The 14,001-nt window shown below is 43.0% G+C and overlaps 1 protein-coding gene across 2 annotated transcripts in view; it reads right to left on the reverse strand.

Moving 5' to 3' along the window:
* Positions 1-14,001, reverse strand: part of PCDH15 (protocadherin related 15) — an 827,781-nt gene that overhangs the window by 473,524 nt on the left and 340,256 nt on the right. For both annotated transcript variants that reach the window (XM_075154074.1, XM_075154076.1), the window contains one exon: positions 7,915-7,976. The gene's annotated coding sequence lies outside the window, so the exon portion shown is untranslated. The remainder of the gene's footprint in view (positions 1-7,914; positions 7,977-14,001) is intronic.

Here is a 14,001-nt window from a genome sequence, read left to right on the forward strand (position 1 = left end):
GTTTATACTGGTAATTAAGCTAAATACATTCAACAGCCTAAACCCAGTAATAAGCATGGAACCAATATACAAACTCCCCTGCTCACGCTGTTCCCTTTTATGTCCCCTCACAGGCCTCCTGCCTTCCAGCAGTGGCTTTTCCATCTTCATTCAAAGAAAACTTCCGAGACTTTGATTTGAGGAAATTCAGAAGACAGACTAAGCTGTCTTAGCTTCTTTCAGATACTTCTGCCTGCAAAATCTGAATGCTTAAGAATTCTCAGATCCTCCCGAAGTATGAATATTCACGTTTAAATTCTTTTTTTACTTTGCTGGAGAAAGATATCTAAGGTGGGATGGTTGTAACACTGTATGCCAAGCCACCAAAGTAGATCTGTAAAACAAGAGGTGGCAAAAGGTATATAAAAAAGCAACCTAGTTCAACGCATGCATTTCTATACCCAATACCATTCTTCCTTGGGTCATATACTTGTAGTCTCTTTCCTGTTCACATGTAGACTGAGAAGGAACTCTAAATAGCATAACAAGATAAAATGGAAAGGACTATAACCTCCACAATGCTCTGAATTTGGGCCATCCTTTTTTAAAACTTCTCCTTAAAAAACAATGTTTGCTATTTCTCTGCTTAAACTTGAGATTCCAAAATTCAGGGGTGGGGGGTGGGGGGTAGAAATTTAAAAACAAACAAAAAAAAGCCTGTAAAGGAGTACTTTGTATCTCAACTGCCAAAGCACCCAGCAAGGGACCTAGAAAATGTGTATCGTATCTCAGTACTTGTCTCTCCCATCACTATCCCTTGATTTGAGACAGGCTGCAGAAAACATTGCTTTGTGCATTTGGGCACTACTCATCTCTGGAGGCATGTTTAGACAGACTGATAGGCAGTAAAAGCCTCTTGCTAGTCTAAATCTCTGAACACCTCCTTATCTTCCCCAGCTTCCCAGTAACACGAAGACGATTCTGCACTCATCCTTCTAGGCTTTGAAGGAAATTCAAAGACACTGTAAGGTGGATAGAAGAAGAATATTCATGATATTCATGAACCGTAGCAGGACAGTAAAACAGGCTGTCCCAGAGGCTTCTGTGGAAAGATTTCGGGGAGACAACAGCCCTCAGGTGCTCCCGGCAGTGCGCTGGGGGTCTGGGTGGGGAGAGGAGCAGGAGGATCTCGCTTGCAGAGGAGCCACAGGCAGGAACAGCTATAGAGACCTTGGATGAACTCATCCTCCAACTGCTCGTCCTTGTTCCTGTCGCTGCCAGCAGAGCAAAGAGCGCTCCATTACCATTCAGTCACGCTCTCCGATTTATCTGGATATGAGGCCGCTGAAACGGCTGTGTGAGCACCGCTCTGCGCGTCCTGTGCGAACAGCAGAGGAGAGGCCCCGGTGGCTCTGCATTAGTGCGTCGCACCGGACTTTGCACACACCCCGACCCATCTGTTCCTGCAAAACCGTGCAGCCGGAGCCCATCACCATTTCTCATTACATAAATGCACTCCTCTGATTTCCACTCAAACGTAGGCTTAACTCCATTTTACTGTTCTTCTGCTCCCAACAATCTGTCCTCATACCTTCCCCGTCCTCAGCTGCCTGAATCTTCAGTATCTAACTAGCCATAGAACAGTATCTGAGAAACGCCTTGCCCTCTCGTCCCAGTCCTCTGTGCTATAGCAAGACTTAAACTGTATTTGTATACTACCACATCAAGCGCGTGCCACTGCGCTGCGGTGAAGACATGACAACATCTTTCCGTTTCAATTTAGTACCGAATGCTTTTAAGTAATGGTTGTTCAGCATTGCATATATTTTTCATGCCACGTAAGCAAACGATTATATGTCTGATTTGTACCTTGAAACTACATGCTTTCTTAAATTTCTGAATACTCCATGCTGTTTCTATAACAAATGTATAACAAATAGCTATTAACGGAGAACACCTGAATGGACCAGTTTCTGCCACATTGTACTTCCAAATATACGTTGCCACCTCTAGACAACCTGGTGTTACTACTGTGTACCGCAGGTGATTTTCTTGGTGCAGGAGACCCTAACACTTCTGAGACAATGAACAGAAACGCAGCAGCAGACGGCTGTATCCCTTCTAAGCTACCTGCTTCACCTAACAGCCATTTAGCATGAGAAATAACTTTGAAGAGTTACGAAAATATCCAGCCCCAAACTAAAACACTAAACATTCGCAGCTCCGCACAGATTTCTGCACACTTTCACAGTTGAGGCTGGCCTGAACACTTGCAGTTAGCAGCACCTGAAAAAAAGGTAGCAGAATGAATTGTCCAAGTAAATTACGTGTCTGGAAATATCTGTGACATATTCATCCTAGAGCTATTAACCCTCTTTTATAATCGAAGACAACCTCGAAGGTTGCACCCAGCTGTCCCTCATTTCCGAAGCCGGCTGCACCGCAGAGCCCCTTCAGAGCTGCTGCTGTTGAGAGCGCGCAGGAACAAGTGATGGATGCCTCAAGGCCCGAGTCTCCAAAACCACACAGTCCCTAAACTGGCCAAAACCCAGCAGGCTTTGTTTCTGAGCTCAAGAGGAGCTGGAACCTCTCACCTTGCTGCTTTGCTGCTAATAAGTATCGTGCCTCTCTGGAGAAAGCAACTCCGATCTTCAGTCACCAACAGCAGAAGACCCACTGTCACGCAGCGGGGCTCTCTGCTACACGCAAGTGTCCCACAGCTCTGGGGGCTCTGGAGACAACTGGCCCGAGGGCAGGTAGCGCGCAGACAGGGTGCTGCTGGCAAACAGAACTTCCCCTGGAAGCACCTCGACCGCCCGCTGGTCTGTCTCCGGGAGCTTAGGCGAGGCTGCTCCACCAAACCTGCGTGAACCCTGCGAGCATGGGGATTCCTGCTAAATTCCTACAGCATTAAAAATGAAAACCTTTCCTTAAAAAAAACCAAACCAAAACAAAAAACCCAAACATTTGCACAGCATCACATGAAAGCAGGCAGGAATGATGCACTGCGCTACTCAAATGCTGGACTCACTTATCAAAACTCCGCCAAATGCAACTTAAGCACTTTGAGCTGCTGCTGGGGGTACTGAGAGCAGGGACAGCATGCATCCAGGGCTGTTCTCCCACAGCAGGGACCATTTAAAGAGTCCCAAATTGCAGGAAATACCCATTTATTACCAATTACCAATTCCAGTTTGGTAATCTCCACTGAATTGTTAGCGACCATAGAAGTTATTGATGTTGCTAGTACTAAGTGACAATTTCACTGGTGATCACAGCCAAGGCACTGAACACAGGAGCAGCAACAGGGGAGAGAAATCAGTGAGTGCTGCATTCACTGGGGCCACACAGAAATCAGGGACTATATCACGGAGCAGAAAAGCTGACTTCTGAGAAAATCAACCTCGCTGGAATTCTGCTCCCATTTAGGTAAAAAAACTCTCTTTGACTCCAGACAAATCAATTCAACCGACACTCAGCTCTGAGAAATTGCTCCAAATACTTAAGTCATTCAAGTAGTCTAAGGATTATCTCGGTCTCCATCAAGGTAAACAATCCAGTAGCATTTTTAAATCCCAATCAAAGAGAACTGATAGAAAAGCAGACCTTTAAAATGATAATGAAAGACAAAGCGGTTATTCAGATATAATCCCATTATATTTCAGCTCCAGCACTGGGAGCTTTTTTATTTCTGACCATACAACTGCTGAGAATAAACGAGAGCCCAAGCAAACGTCCCGATACTTGCCGTCACTCTGCACCCACATGGATGAATGTTTACCAGCTCATCTAGGCTCCTGGTCACACCCGCCGGGTTGTTATCGCTGGCTGTGCTAGGGACACCAGCCCTCCCCTTGCCTACAGATTCTCTGCTGCGCATCCGAATAACCTCAACTGAGATGTGGCAAATTGCATATTTACGTATTAATTAGAGCCTCAAGCAGCGACAACAAAACAAAAAAAGCATCAACGGCCAAGTGAGCTAGGCACTATTGGAGCTATTTAGCGCTCTGTTTTCATATTAAACAAAGACTCAGTAAGGAATTACAGTGCCAAGAGGTTAGGAATTTAGGAGAACTGTGTTTTCTTGATGCATTTTACTTCAATGCATAAATATATATATATATATATATGAAATTACGAAGCTTTATTTTGTAAATCCTAGATGAGCGTATGTCAAGAAACGGATAAATGCAGACACAGATGCTGCGCGCCATTCCAAGGCATCTATTACATTCTGTCAAGGTACACAGCAATGTCCTTTTCTCAATTATAGGCACTTGCGTAGTCAGTATCTATGCAAGGCTACATGTACATAAGTAACGTACAAACAGGCAGCGTTGGGACATTACTGACAAGGTATCAGCTTGTTGCAACTACAGCCACGGCTTTGTAATGGACCTACTTACAGAAAACGGGCCACAAATGGCCAGTCGCTGCTTTGCGGCTGCGTGGTGAAGTTCTTCATCAGCTGAGTGATAGGCGAATGGTAACTCCTTTTAATCTACCTCTGTTGTATCTTTTAATGAAAACTTTAGGTTTTATACTACCCTGTCATTACATATAGGTAAAGACAAATTCTTCTGTGATGCACCAAATCCCCAATCAACTGGAAAATTAAGAAGAAGAATGCAAAGCTGCAGATCTATGTAAATTCATTTTCCATATCCATCACCCACAGCTAAGTTTCAAAAACTGCTACCTAATTCTGGGTGCCTACTTAGGCACCAAGCACTGGTGAAAAGAGCCAGCTCTAGTTATCTCCGTGGCTTTACTTGTGCCACTATACAACTGTGATAGCTGACAAGATTTCTCTCCTCTAGGGAGTATAATTTAGGAACAAATTCACTTTGGGGAGGAATGGCCCAGTGCTGAGATACAATTCAACGAGAGCTCGAATTGCAGAGTCTATAAAACTATCTATAACTGTATCTTGAACAGGGAAAATAAATTTATGGATGTACACAGGAGAGACAAATCATGGAGATAAGTATCATATATAAATCTACGGAAGCTACATAATTACTGCATCAGAGATCCATGATTAATCTTAATCCTCTGTTGAGGATAGAGATACAGATACATCAAAGGTGTCTCTACAAGAGGGCTACAGTTCAGGTCAGATGTACACTTCTGAAGTGACTGTCCTCACCATCCCCACTTTACAGCACACTGGTGTGCATTGCAGAGAGGTCTGGGAGCACAAAAACTGGATTCCTGGGGGATAAAACTATGAAATCCGGGAAGGACGTGGCCGTTCCAGCTGCTGAGGGACAGCCACTTCAGGGGACCAGGCTAGAGCCAGCCTGCACAAAATCTCTTGTACATGTTGGGTGGATGTCGGGTCCCCAGCACTAACTGTTTCACCCTACAACGCACTTTTGTCCCTGCAAAAAATCCCCCGGCGGGCTCACCGCAGGTCGTTTGCACAGCAGCACGGGGCTCCGCTAAAGGCTGCTCTTCCCTGGGTCTGGCCCTCCTCGGCCAGGGGAGGACACTGACGTTGCTCCAGCCAGCTTTAATTTGCTTCACTTCAACGATAAAACACGTCTTAAAAAACAACTTGCAGAAGCACACTTGGACAGGTACAGAATAGTGTTTTCCTCAATAAAACACAAAGCCTGGAAGTGCTGCCATTTCCTTAACTGGCTAAGCAATGGGACTGCAGGCATCTCTGCTGAGTGAAACGCATGACAACTGCCAGTGAACAGAGGGTGAAAGAGCTAAGTATGAATTTATATTAATTTCTCAGATTGATACCAAGCACCAGTGGGTGCAGCAAAGCTTGAACTGAAGTCTTGCTGTATTTTGAAAACAACATTTCTATTTTCAGCTGGCTTTCTCCAAGAAGCGAGGTTCACGTAATCATACCATGCCACTGCCTTTTTGTCCTTCCCCAAAAAGTCTTTGATAGCAGTATCAAAGTTATTAAGATGCAAATCACTTCACGAAAGCAGGCAGCCAGATAGAGGAGAGCGATTCCCAAACATCCCTACAAGAGGACGTGCTGCAGGTTACACTTCACGTTCATTAAATATAAGGAAAGTCCACTGACAAGACAGTTGTTCCGACTCTCCGGGAGAGGGAAATGCCTTGCGAGGGCACCCAGAGCCCAACCGGGAGACACGAAGCTGTACGGACACTGGGCCTCACCCGTTCTGTTGCTAAGAGCAAGACTTTTAGGTTCAGAAGCATTTCTGCAGTTCATCTATAAAGATGATCTCTCCCTGAAAATGCTTTTAATGAGAAAATATTAAAATGGACAAACATTTGATGCACTGATAACTTTATGCTGTGAGTCTTATCACCTGTAATAAAGCAGGTAGGCTCTTACAGAGGAATGTCATACAGGTGGCTTTTGTACTCATAAAAGCTGGCACTGCGAGTCACTATATTAAAACTGAACTTCTCCCACTGTAAATATTTTTTTCCTTCCTAGTGAGTGTGGAAAACAGCATTTAGCTCTAGGAGCATCTATGTAGTTATTTTAAAACATTGTATACACCAGCACGTAGCAGCACCAGGCAGAGACAGTCATTGCTGCAACCTTGTTTTTTCCTTTAGTCTAATTTCATTTGCAAGACCTCTAGAGGGCAGTGAATAAAAGAAAATAAAGTACCAGAAATGGCCATAAATGTTAAATACAAATTTAAAAATTGGGATCTCATCTAATTACTTCCTTGTATTGAAAACCTTCCAGGTAATTCTATGTATTAATGGATTACTGCAATGGGATTCTTCCAAGCCCAAATCCTACGCTCTGGCAGATTGCATTGACAGACCTTACAGCAGTGCGCTTCCCCAGTGATTTACTTTTTTCAAACAGAAATCACTTTATTGCACCTAAGCTAAAATATGCAGCAGGCCATCTGACTTCCATGGTGCTCATGGGCAAACAAGATTTTTCTTTTTCTTATAGAAAGTCACATTAAGCCAAGAAAAAGAGAAAATACAGTTGAGTATATACAACCGTATAACATTAATGTTCAAGTTAGTATCAAAACAGCCGGGACCTACAGCAGAAGGTAGCCTCTTAGATAATTCCTCTTCGGTTTTCAAGCATGTAGTGGACGCAGAATCAGGCATACTATTAACTTCATTATACATTTGACTGTGGCATATACAATTAACTCATAACCGATGGAATATGTAAAATCTAGGATAAAACTTAAATTAAGCACGGCAGACAAAAACATTACAGTAGATACAGTATACTTCGTCTTACCTTGCACAGTAAGAGTATCAATCAATACGGCACCAGCCCATATGATTATATAATTTCAGCTATGCTTTAGTAACTTCTTACGGCTTTGTAAACCTTGTGCAACTCTGAAATTGGCTATGCAATTACCACAGGCAGAGCTGTCTACACCTTAAGTTAATGCCCTGTTTATTTTTGGAATGCAGAATAGATCTGCAAATGCATCTAAAAACACCAGAAACTGAGAGCGCAACAAAATAATGCTTGAAAATTTATGTGCTAAAACGCGATGCCAGGGCTCTGAGGGTACTAATACACTCAAAGGCCCCACGGTCTGCAGCCGCTGGGGTGGGGAACAGTGAGCTGCCCCGGCCCCCCAGTGAGTCACCGGTCCTTGCTGTGCCCTGACACTTGCTGAATGCAAAGCCCCTCCAAAATAACAAAGAAACCAGGAACAGCAAGTCAGCAATGCATTATCGTTCTTTCTAGACTCCTGGGTGATTCACTGCCGTTATAAATTGTCACTGCTCCCAAGAAGTCAGACGCTGACAATTTACTCTTACCTGCTGCGTTTTTTTAACCTTGTTTGTGAATTTTTATCTTTTTCCTGCCCCTGCAATCTTTTCATCCCTTTTCCGTCAGTGTTTCCTATTGTATCAATTCCTTCATATTTAAAAGGGCTAGAGAGCTAGCGGCTGCTTTTGCAATTCACATTTGTGAAGATGTACACTTACATGAACTTCTGAGCCTTCTTCATACTCCAGCAGAGTTTGCTGCAGTGTCACAGAGCGATAGCCTATAGGAACGAAAAATTGGGAAAATGTTATTCATGCTCTTCTAACAGAATGCAACTAAATAATTTTGCTATCATCCATTATATAGGTATCTATATGTCACTAGGGTGGGGACAGCAGCATGTTGTACTATTGATGGAGCCTGGAGGAACCTCTTTTCTCCTGGGAGAAACCCACTTTTGGTGATGGTGCTCTACCGGTGGACTTTTCCTTTCTGTAGAAGGAAATGGTAAGGCAGAGAAAGAGAGTGAGAAGTCAAAAGTGAAAATAAAAGATAGGTGTAAACAAGAAAGAACAGTAAGAACATCTCATGATTCAAAAAGTGAGCTCCAAAAGGAGCAAGAAGCAGCAACAGATGTGTGGCAAGGCCTTGGAGTAGTAGCTTTGGATGAAAATGACCCCAGGCAGATCATAAATATCGTTACATCTTCATCAGTCAGTAAAGATGCCTGCAGCTGCATCCACCCGCAGAATGATGGTGCACATCGTTGAGGAGTGTACTCTACGTTTTTTGAGGATGAAAGCACTGCTAGTTCAGGATCTTTCAGAAGTATTTTTATTCTTTTAAGCTAAAATAGGTTACATTGCACTCTTCACACTAGCTGGATTGTACGTCCATTTGGCAGGAGGTTGCTCCTCTTTTACTATGCAGCCTTTATACTGATTTCTCAGTTGCACGTAAGTGCTCTTCAAAAAGATTAAATCGAAGTCCATCTTTCAAACAGCTTGAGAAATTCTTACTTCCCAACCACAAAGAATAAGAAACGGATGAGAGGTTGAATCCCCTGTTTGAGCAGGAAGGCCAGCGTAGTCCTGACTAACGAATCCCAATCAGACTCTCTCATTACAGACATAGCATGACTCAGATATAATCTAAATCACATACGGGTTGAATTCTTAGCAAAAGTGCAGCAGAGATGAAAGAGCACGTCTAAACCTGGAAATCATGACGAGGTGCGGGAGTAGCACCCTGCCCTTCCCCGCAGTGAAGATGCGCCGTTATAGCGGAGGCGGGGGTATATTAGAGGCACAATGAAGAATGCCTCTGCTGATGTATAATCTCAGTTACATGCTAGCGTACAAAAATCTTCAGCTCAGGTGTGAGCCAGTAACTCCCTACCCCAGGCAGACGGGCTTCAAGAACACGAACAAACCGCCTGGGTGGAATTAAAGCGCCCTCTACAAGCAGATGAAGGAAAGCAGCCAGACAAGCAGCAGAGATTCTGTCTCTCCCACCGGAAAATAACCATGTAATTGAATACAAACTAAGAGAAGCTGGATTCTTTAAAGAAACGATTTGCTTATGGTTTGCTCCTCTGGGAGTAATCCAAACACTGTGCTGAAATTCATTCCAGCATTCATGCAACAGAGGTTTTCATTTTAACCAAAGAAGTAAATATAGAAAGACCGATCTCAAACAAAGACACAATTTTGTGCAAAACCACAAACCTAGATGCAGTTAGCTTGTTACAAAACATTATCAGTATAGGTGCTTGCAGCTGAAGGCACTGTGAGCTCACAGGCTTTGCTTCATCTGCCTTGCCCCTTCCAGACACTCATACTATACACATTATCTTGTGAATGCTGTGTTTGGGAAAAAGAAAAGGGAAAGTCTCTGCTAGCAAGAGTGAGTATATCCCAATTTATGATTTCTACCTGTTAATAAAAATAAGTATTTAAAATTATGCAAGATCAGGATGATAAATCTGAAGAACAGGAAGTAGGTGAACAAAATAATGGAAAAAACCCAAGTTCAGTACAGAAGCGAGGCCCTTCGTGGTGCCAGCCAAAAGGCCAACAGGCACACACTACAGCACACGAGCCCTCCCACCGCAGCATGCGTAGCCATGCTTCTTCCTCCCCAAAGCCAGCACTTCTCAGACCATGCTGGTGCTCAGCGTCCCAAGGAATAAAACCCATCCTGACCTTTATCTTCTTCTGCACGGGTCAGTATTTTTGGCAGTTGTTATTGCTGTTTGCAACATACTTTCTACTCTAAGTCATTGCTGCAGAAAGACAGTTTGATGCCCAAGTCACAAGTGCCTTCCTTCTCCCCAACCCCTCCCAGGTTATTCATCCAGGAGAAGTCCCTGCTACAGAGCTGAAGTAGCAGCTGGCAAAACTCAGAGGGATTCGCTCCATTTCATGCTCTTTCACCTCAAATTTCTTGCACATCTGGTTATGCAGGAAAAATTGGTAAAAAAAATACTACAGCAATAAAATGCATAGCAGCAGAAAACAATTTGGCTACTTAGGCCACTGGCAAATTAGAAAGGCTTTTGTGAATCTACTATTAGTATACAGAGAGGGAGGCAAGTCACTTGAAAATAGAAACACTTAATCCAAAGATTTCTAAAAACAATCCCAAATCTATTTTCTTTCTCTCATTAGCAAGTACATTGAGAAGCTCCTGGTAAGCATAGCCATTATGCTCATAAAAAACAGAAATAAAAAACTGGGAAATACAAGTTACCTTAATGGGAACAGGGGAAGGCTTCACTTCCCCCCCCACCATCAGCGCTACCGTCCTGAAACTTTAATTGGAGCAAAGTGACCTGCTGTCTTGATACACTGATTTACAGTTGAAAGCAAAATCGTATTCAAAATTGCATGGGTACCTGTGTGTACTACTGAGTAACCTGGCGATGTTCTTTGCAGGGATAAAGCACTAGAAAAGTGCTTTAAGAAAAATCTCAGCTTACCCAAAGACTGGACTATTAGTGTCCCTTTGCCTGCCCACCTTCCGCTTCAACTGCTCTTTTGGGGAGCCTCAGCTTTTTTTCTTCTCAGCCACACAAATATTCTTTTCCTCTCTATGCTCATTGCTGGTTTGGGTATGTTAAGACAAAAGCAGGGTCAAGGCTTCTATTTTAATGATCTCAGAGCAATCACCAGGTCGCTTGGAACTTCAACAGGTCATCAAGTCCATTTCCTGCTCCAAGACAGATCAGAGCTTGCTTTCATTCCTGATCCATGTTTGTTTAAGTCTTTGGAGAGACATCCACCCTTTGGGATATTCTACATTGGCCTCAGGCAACTTATTCACTACTTGAACTGTTAATGCTCCCTGTCTCCCCAAATGTCCAATATGAACCTTCCTTACTGCAATTTACACCCATTAATTTTATGCCATCCATTATGGATAAAAAGAATAAACTATCTTCCCCTTTGAAGTAGCCTTTCACGTAGCGCAAGACTGTTTTCAAGTTTCCCTTCTTTCGTATTCATACTAAATAATATCAGTTTAGCACTGCAGGGCGTATTTTCTAGACCTCGGGTTGATTTTACCGTTCTCTTCTGGCTCCCCGCAGCTGGCCCACAGCTCTCCTGGAAGGCACTGCCCCGGTCCGGACACAGACCCCAGCTGGGCTGCTGTGCCCCTGCACAGAGCAGAACGATTACTTTGTCCTTGTTGCAGGCTGTGCTCCATACATACACCAGGACTATGTTTGCCTTTATGTTTTTCCCCGTCACAATGACACTTTTGATTCATACTCAGCTTTTTTCACCATCCTTTTCTCCTCCTTTCTCTTCCAACATAATCCTTAGCTGTTCCTCACCTTTTTTTCTTTTTTTGCTTTAAGGGTGGGATTTTTACTGAACATCCTCCTTATTTTTTTTCCTTTTCTTTTTTCCCCCAAGACCGTTTCTGTAATTAGCACACATTGCTTTAAAAAAGCACCTGCTCATCACAAGTGCTACAAATGTAGCGCACAGGCACTGTTATCATCAGCCCTACCTTGTTCTTCGAAAGACTTCCTCATATTAACCTCAGAAGAAAAGCAAGGTCATTTGATCACTGCCTGACTCTGGACTCGCCCCGGCTGATTTTACCCTGGTTTCAGACAGAAATGGAATTTCCCATCTCTCTCCAAACTGGCACCTGGGCTGGCCCAATGTCTTTAAGAAACTGCCTGTACTATGAAGTGGCTCTTAGGAGCTTTAACAGTGCTGAGGGGTATTAAGATCAATCCTGCTCAAGGAGATTTTTTTTTTTTTTTGAGTGAGTGCTCATTCTTAGTCTATTATCCTTTAACTAGAAAACAGAAGATAATTAAGAAAAAACATTATCATAAATCAACAGAAAGAAAGAGAACAAACCTGGCACCCAAATGAAGGCACGTCACAATTTAAACGACAAGAACTTAACTCAGCTGAATTCAGATTTCTGTTCTTATTTTGTCATAGTATATGTTAGATATTCTCCCGAACCAGAAGCCATGTGGGAGACCCGGTGCACCAGATGGCAAGTGAAGAAGGACAAGTACAAAGTACTGCGTGTAAGAAGTACAGGATGGGGATGGACTTGCTCAGCACTGAACAGAAAGACTGGGGAGACTGCAGAGGATGGCAGCTAAAGGCTGCAATGTAAACCTGGAATACTGTCTGTGAGGAACAGGAAGAAATCCTGGCTTTGCTCTGGACCGGTGCTTCCCAGTGAGACAACCCGTCCAATTTTGGACACTGCACTTACATCTGCAGGCAGAGGGGAGAATATTCAAGAACAACAGGAATATTAAGAGATTTGTAAAATACAACCTGTGGGCAAAGACTGCAAGAATAACAAAGATCTAATAACAATCATCGCATTCACTAAAGTGTGTGATAAAGAGGAACTGTTTACAAAGTAAAGTCATTGGGAATAGCAGAACAAAACAGATTGGCAACCTGAACACAACAGAGCCTGCAAAAGAGATACAAGCCAACCCTGACGGCCTTACCTAGCAGAATTACCAGGAAACCCCAGCCTGCCCACAGTGTGCTACAAAACTGCAATACCATTTCAGATGAAATTTGCAACATTTCTAGCCAAATAAGTAAACTGAACAACCTTCTTGTTTTGTCCAAGCTGGGATTATTTACACATCCCTTGTTTTTAGCCCCTGGTTATATTCTGGGTTTGCTTCATTTTTTAAATTGGAGCACAGAGCTCAGTTGCTGTTTCCCCTGCCTCTACAAGAGCAAGCAGCTCCTGCTGACCCTCCTAGGCACGGGAGATACAGCCTAACCATGCAGCCGCTTTCAGACCTTCCAGAAAAAGCAGGAGATGCGCTTGAAACAACCTGGCTAAGGGCAAGAAAGCCCAGCCCTGCTGTTGCAGCTTTCTAAATAAAACAATGGCACTGACCAGAATTTATACCTCTGTGTTGAAAAAGGGAGCAAGAAATATAAATTGCACTCATACTGGAATAACAATTAACTCAATTCTACCGTGTTGGTGCTACTCAATATATACAGTACCTCTTCACTTAGATGAAACTGAGAAAATATAAGTATACAACAGTAAATTAATTTATTTTAAACTCTATTCTAAAAGAGCTAATTTACGTTCCTTTTCAATGTCTCTCCCTTTCAACAGTCATCATCTAAAGTATCTAGCCTTACTTGGGTCTTCCCAGAGGTCCTGCTGAAGCCGACGGCAGGGAGGTAAGGGACAATCAGGAAGATGGCAAAGAGGCAAGAAGCCAGCAGAAGGGTTAAGCTGATGGCAGCGGTGCTGCTGGCTCCAAAAAAATCTACATCAGCCATCTATATCCCAGAGAGGCTGATAGGTGAGGCAGCTTTTATACGTATGAGGTTCTATCCTGTTTAACCGAGTAGCGATCCGGCCTTTGTTTATCCCAAATGTGTAAGAAAAAATTACAATTGGTGCAGATCAGTTATATCTGTTCAGATAAAATTACGGTTTATCCTAAAACCAGTGCTATATATCACAGCAAAGCCTTCCAATAGGGCCAACAGAGGCATGGAAAGTAATTTTCCAATTGCTCTTTGTCACCTTCAATGGCAATGATGTTTTTACCTATTGTATTTTTTAAAGTGTTTTCTGTTCATGTTTTGCTTTGGTCTAGTTTGCTTTTTAACATTTCAAAGGCTCCTCAGAAATCTAAAAGGAAAAAAAAGACAGAGGAACATGTTGAATAAGATGTTAAATTAAGGACATGCGTATTCAATTTGTCTTTGTGTTGGAATGGTTGCTATTATGTGTTTCTTCAGGAAAAAAAAAAGATAAGAGATCTGAGATTT

Source organism: Calonectris borealis, chromosome 7 (assembly GCF_964195595.1).
Source record: "Calonectris borealis chromosome 7, bCalBor7.hap1.2, whole genome shotgun sequence".
NCBI classification, from domain to species: Eukaryota; Metazoa; Chordata; class Aves; order Procellariiformes; family Procellariidae; genus Calonectris; species Calonectris borealis.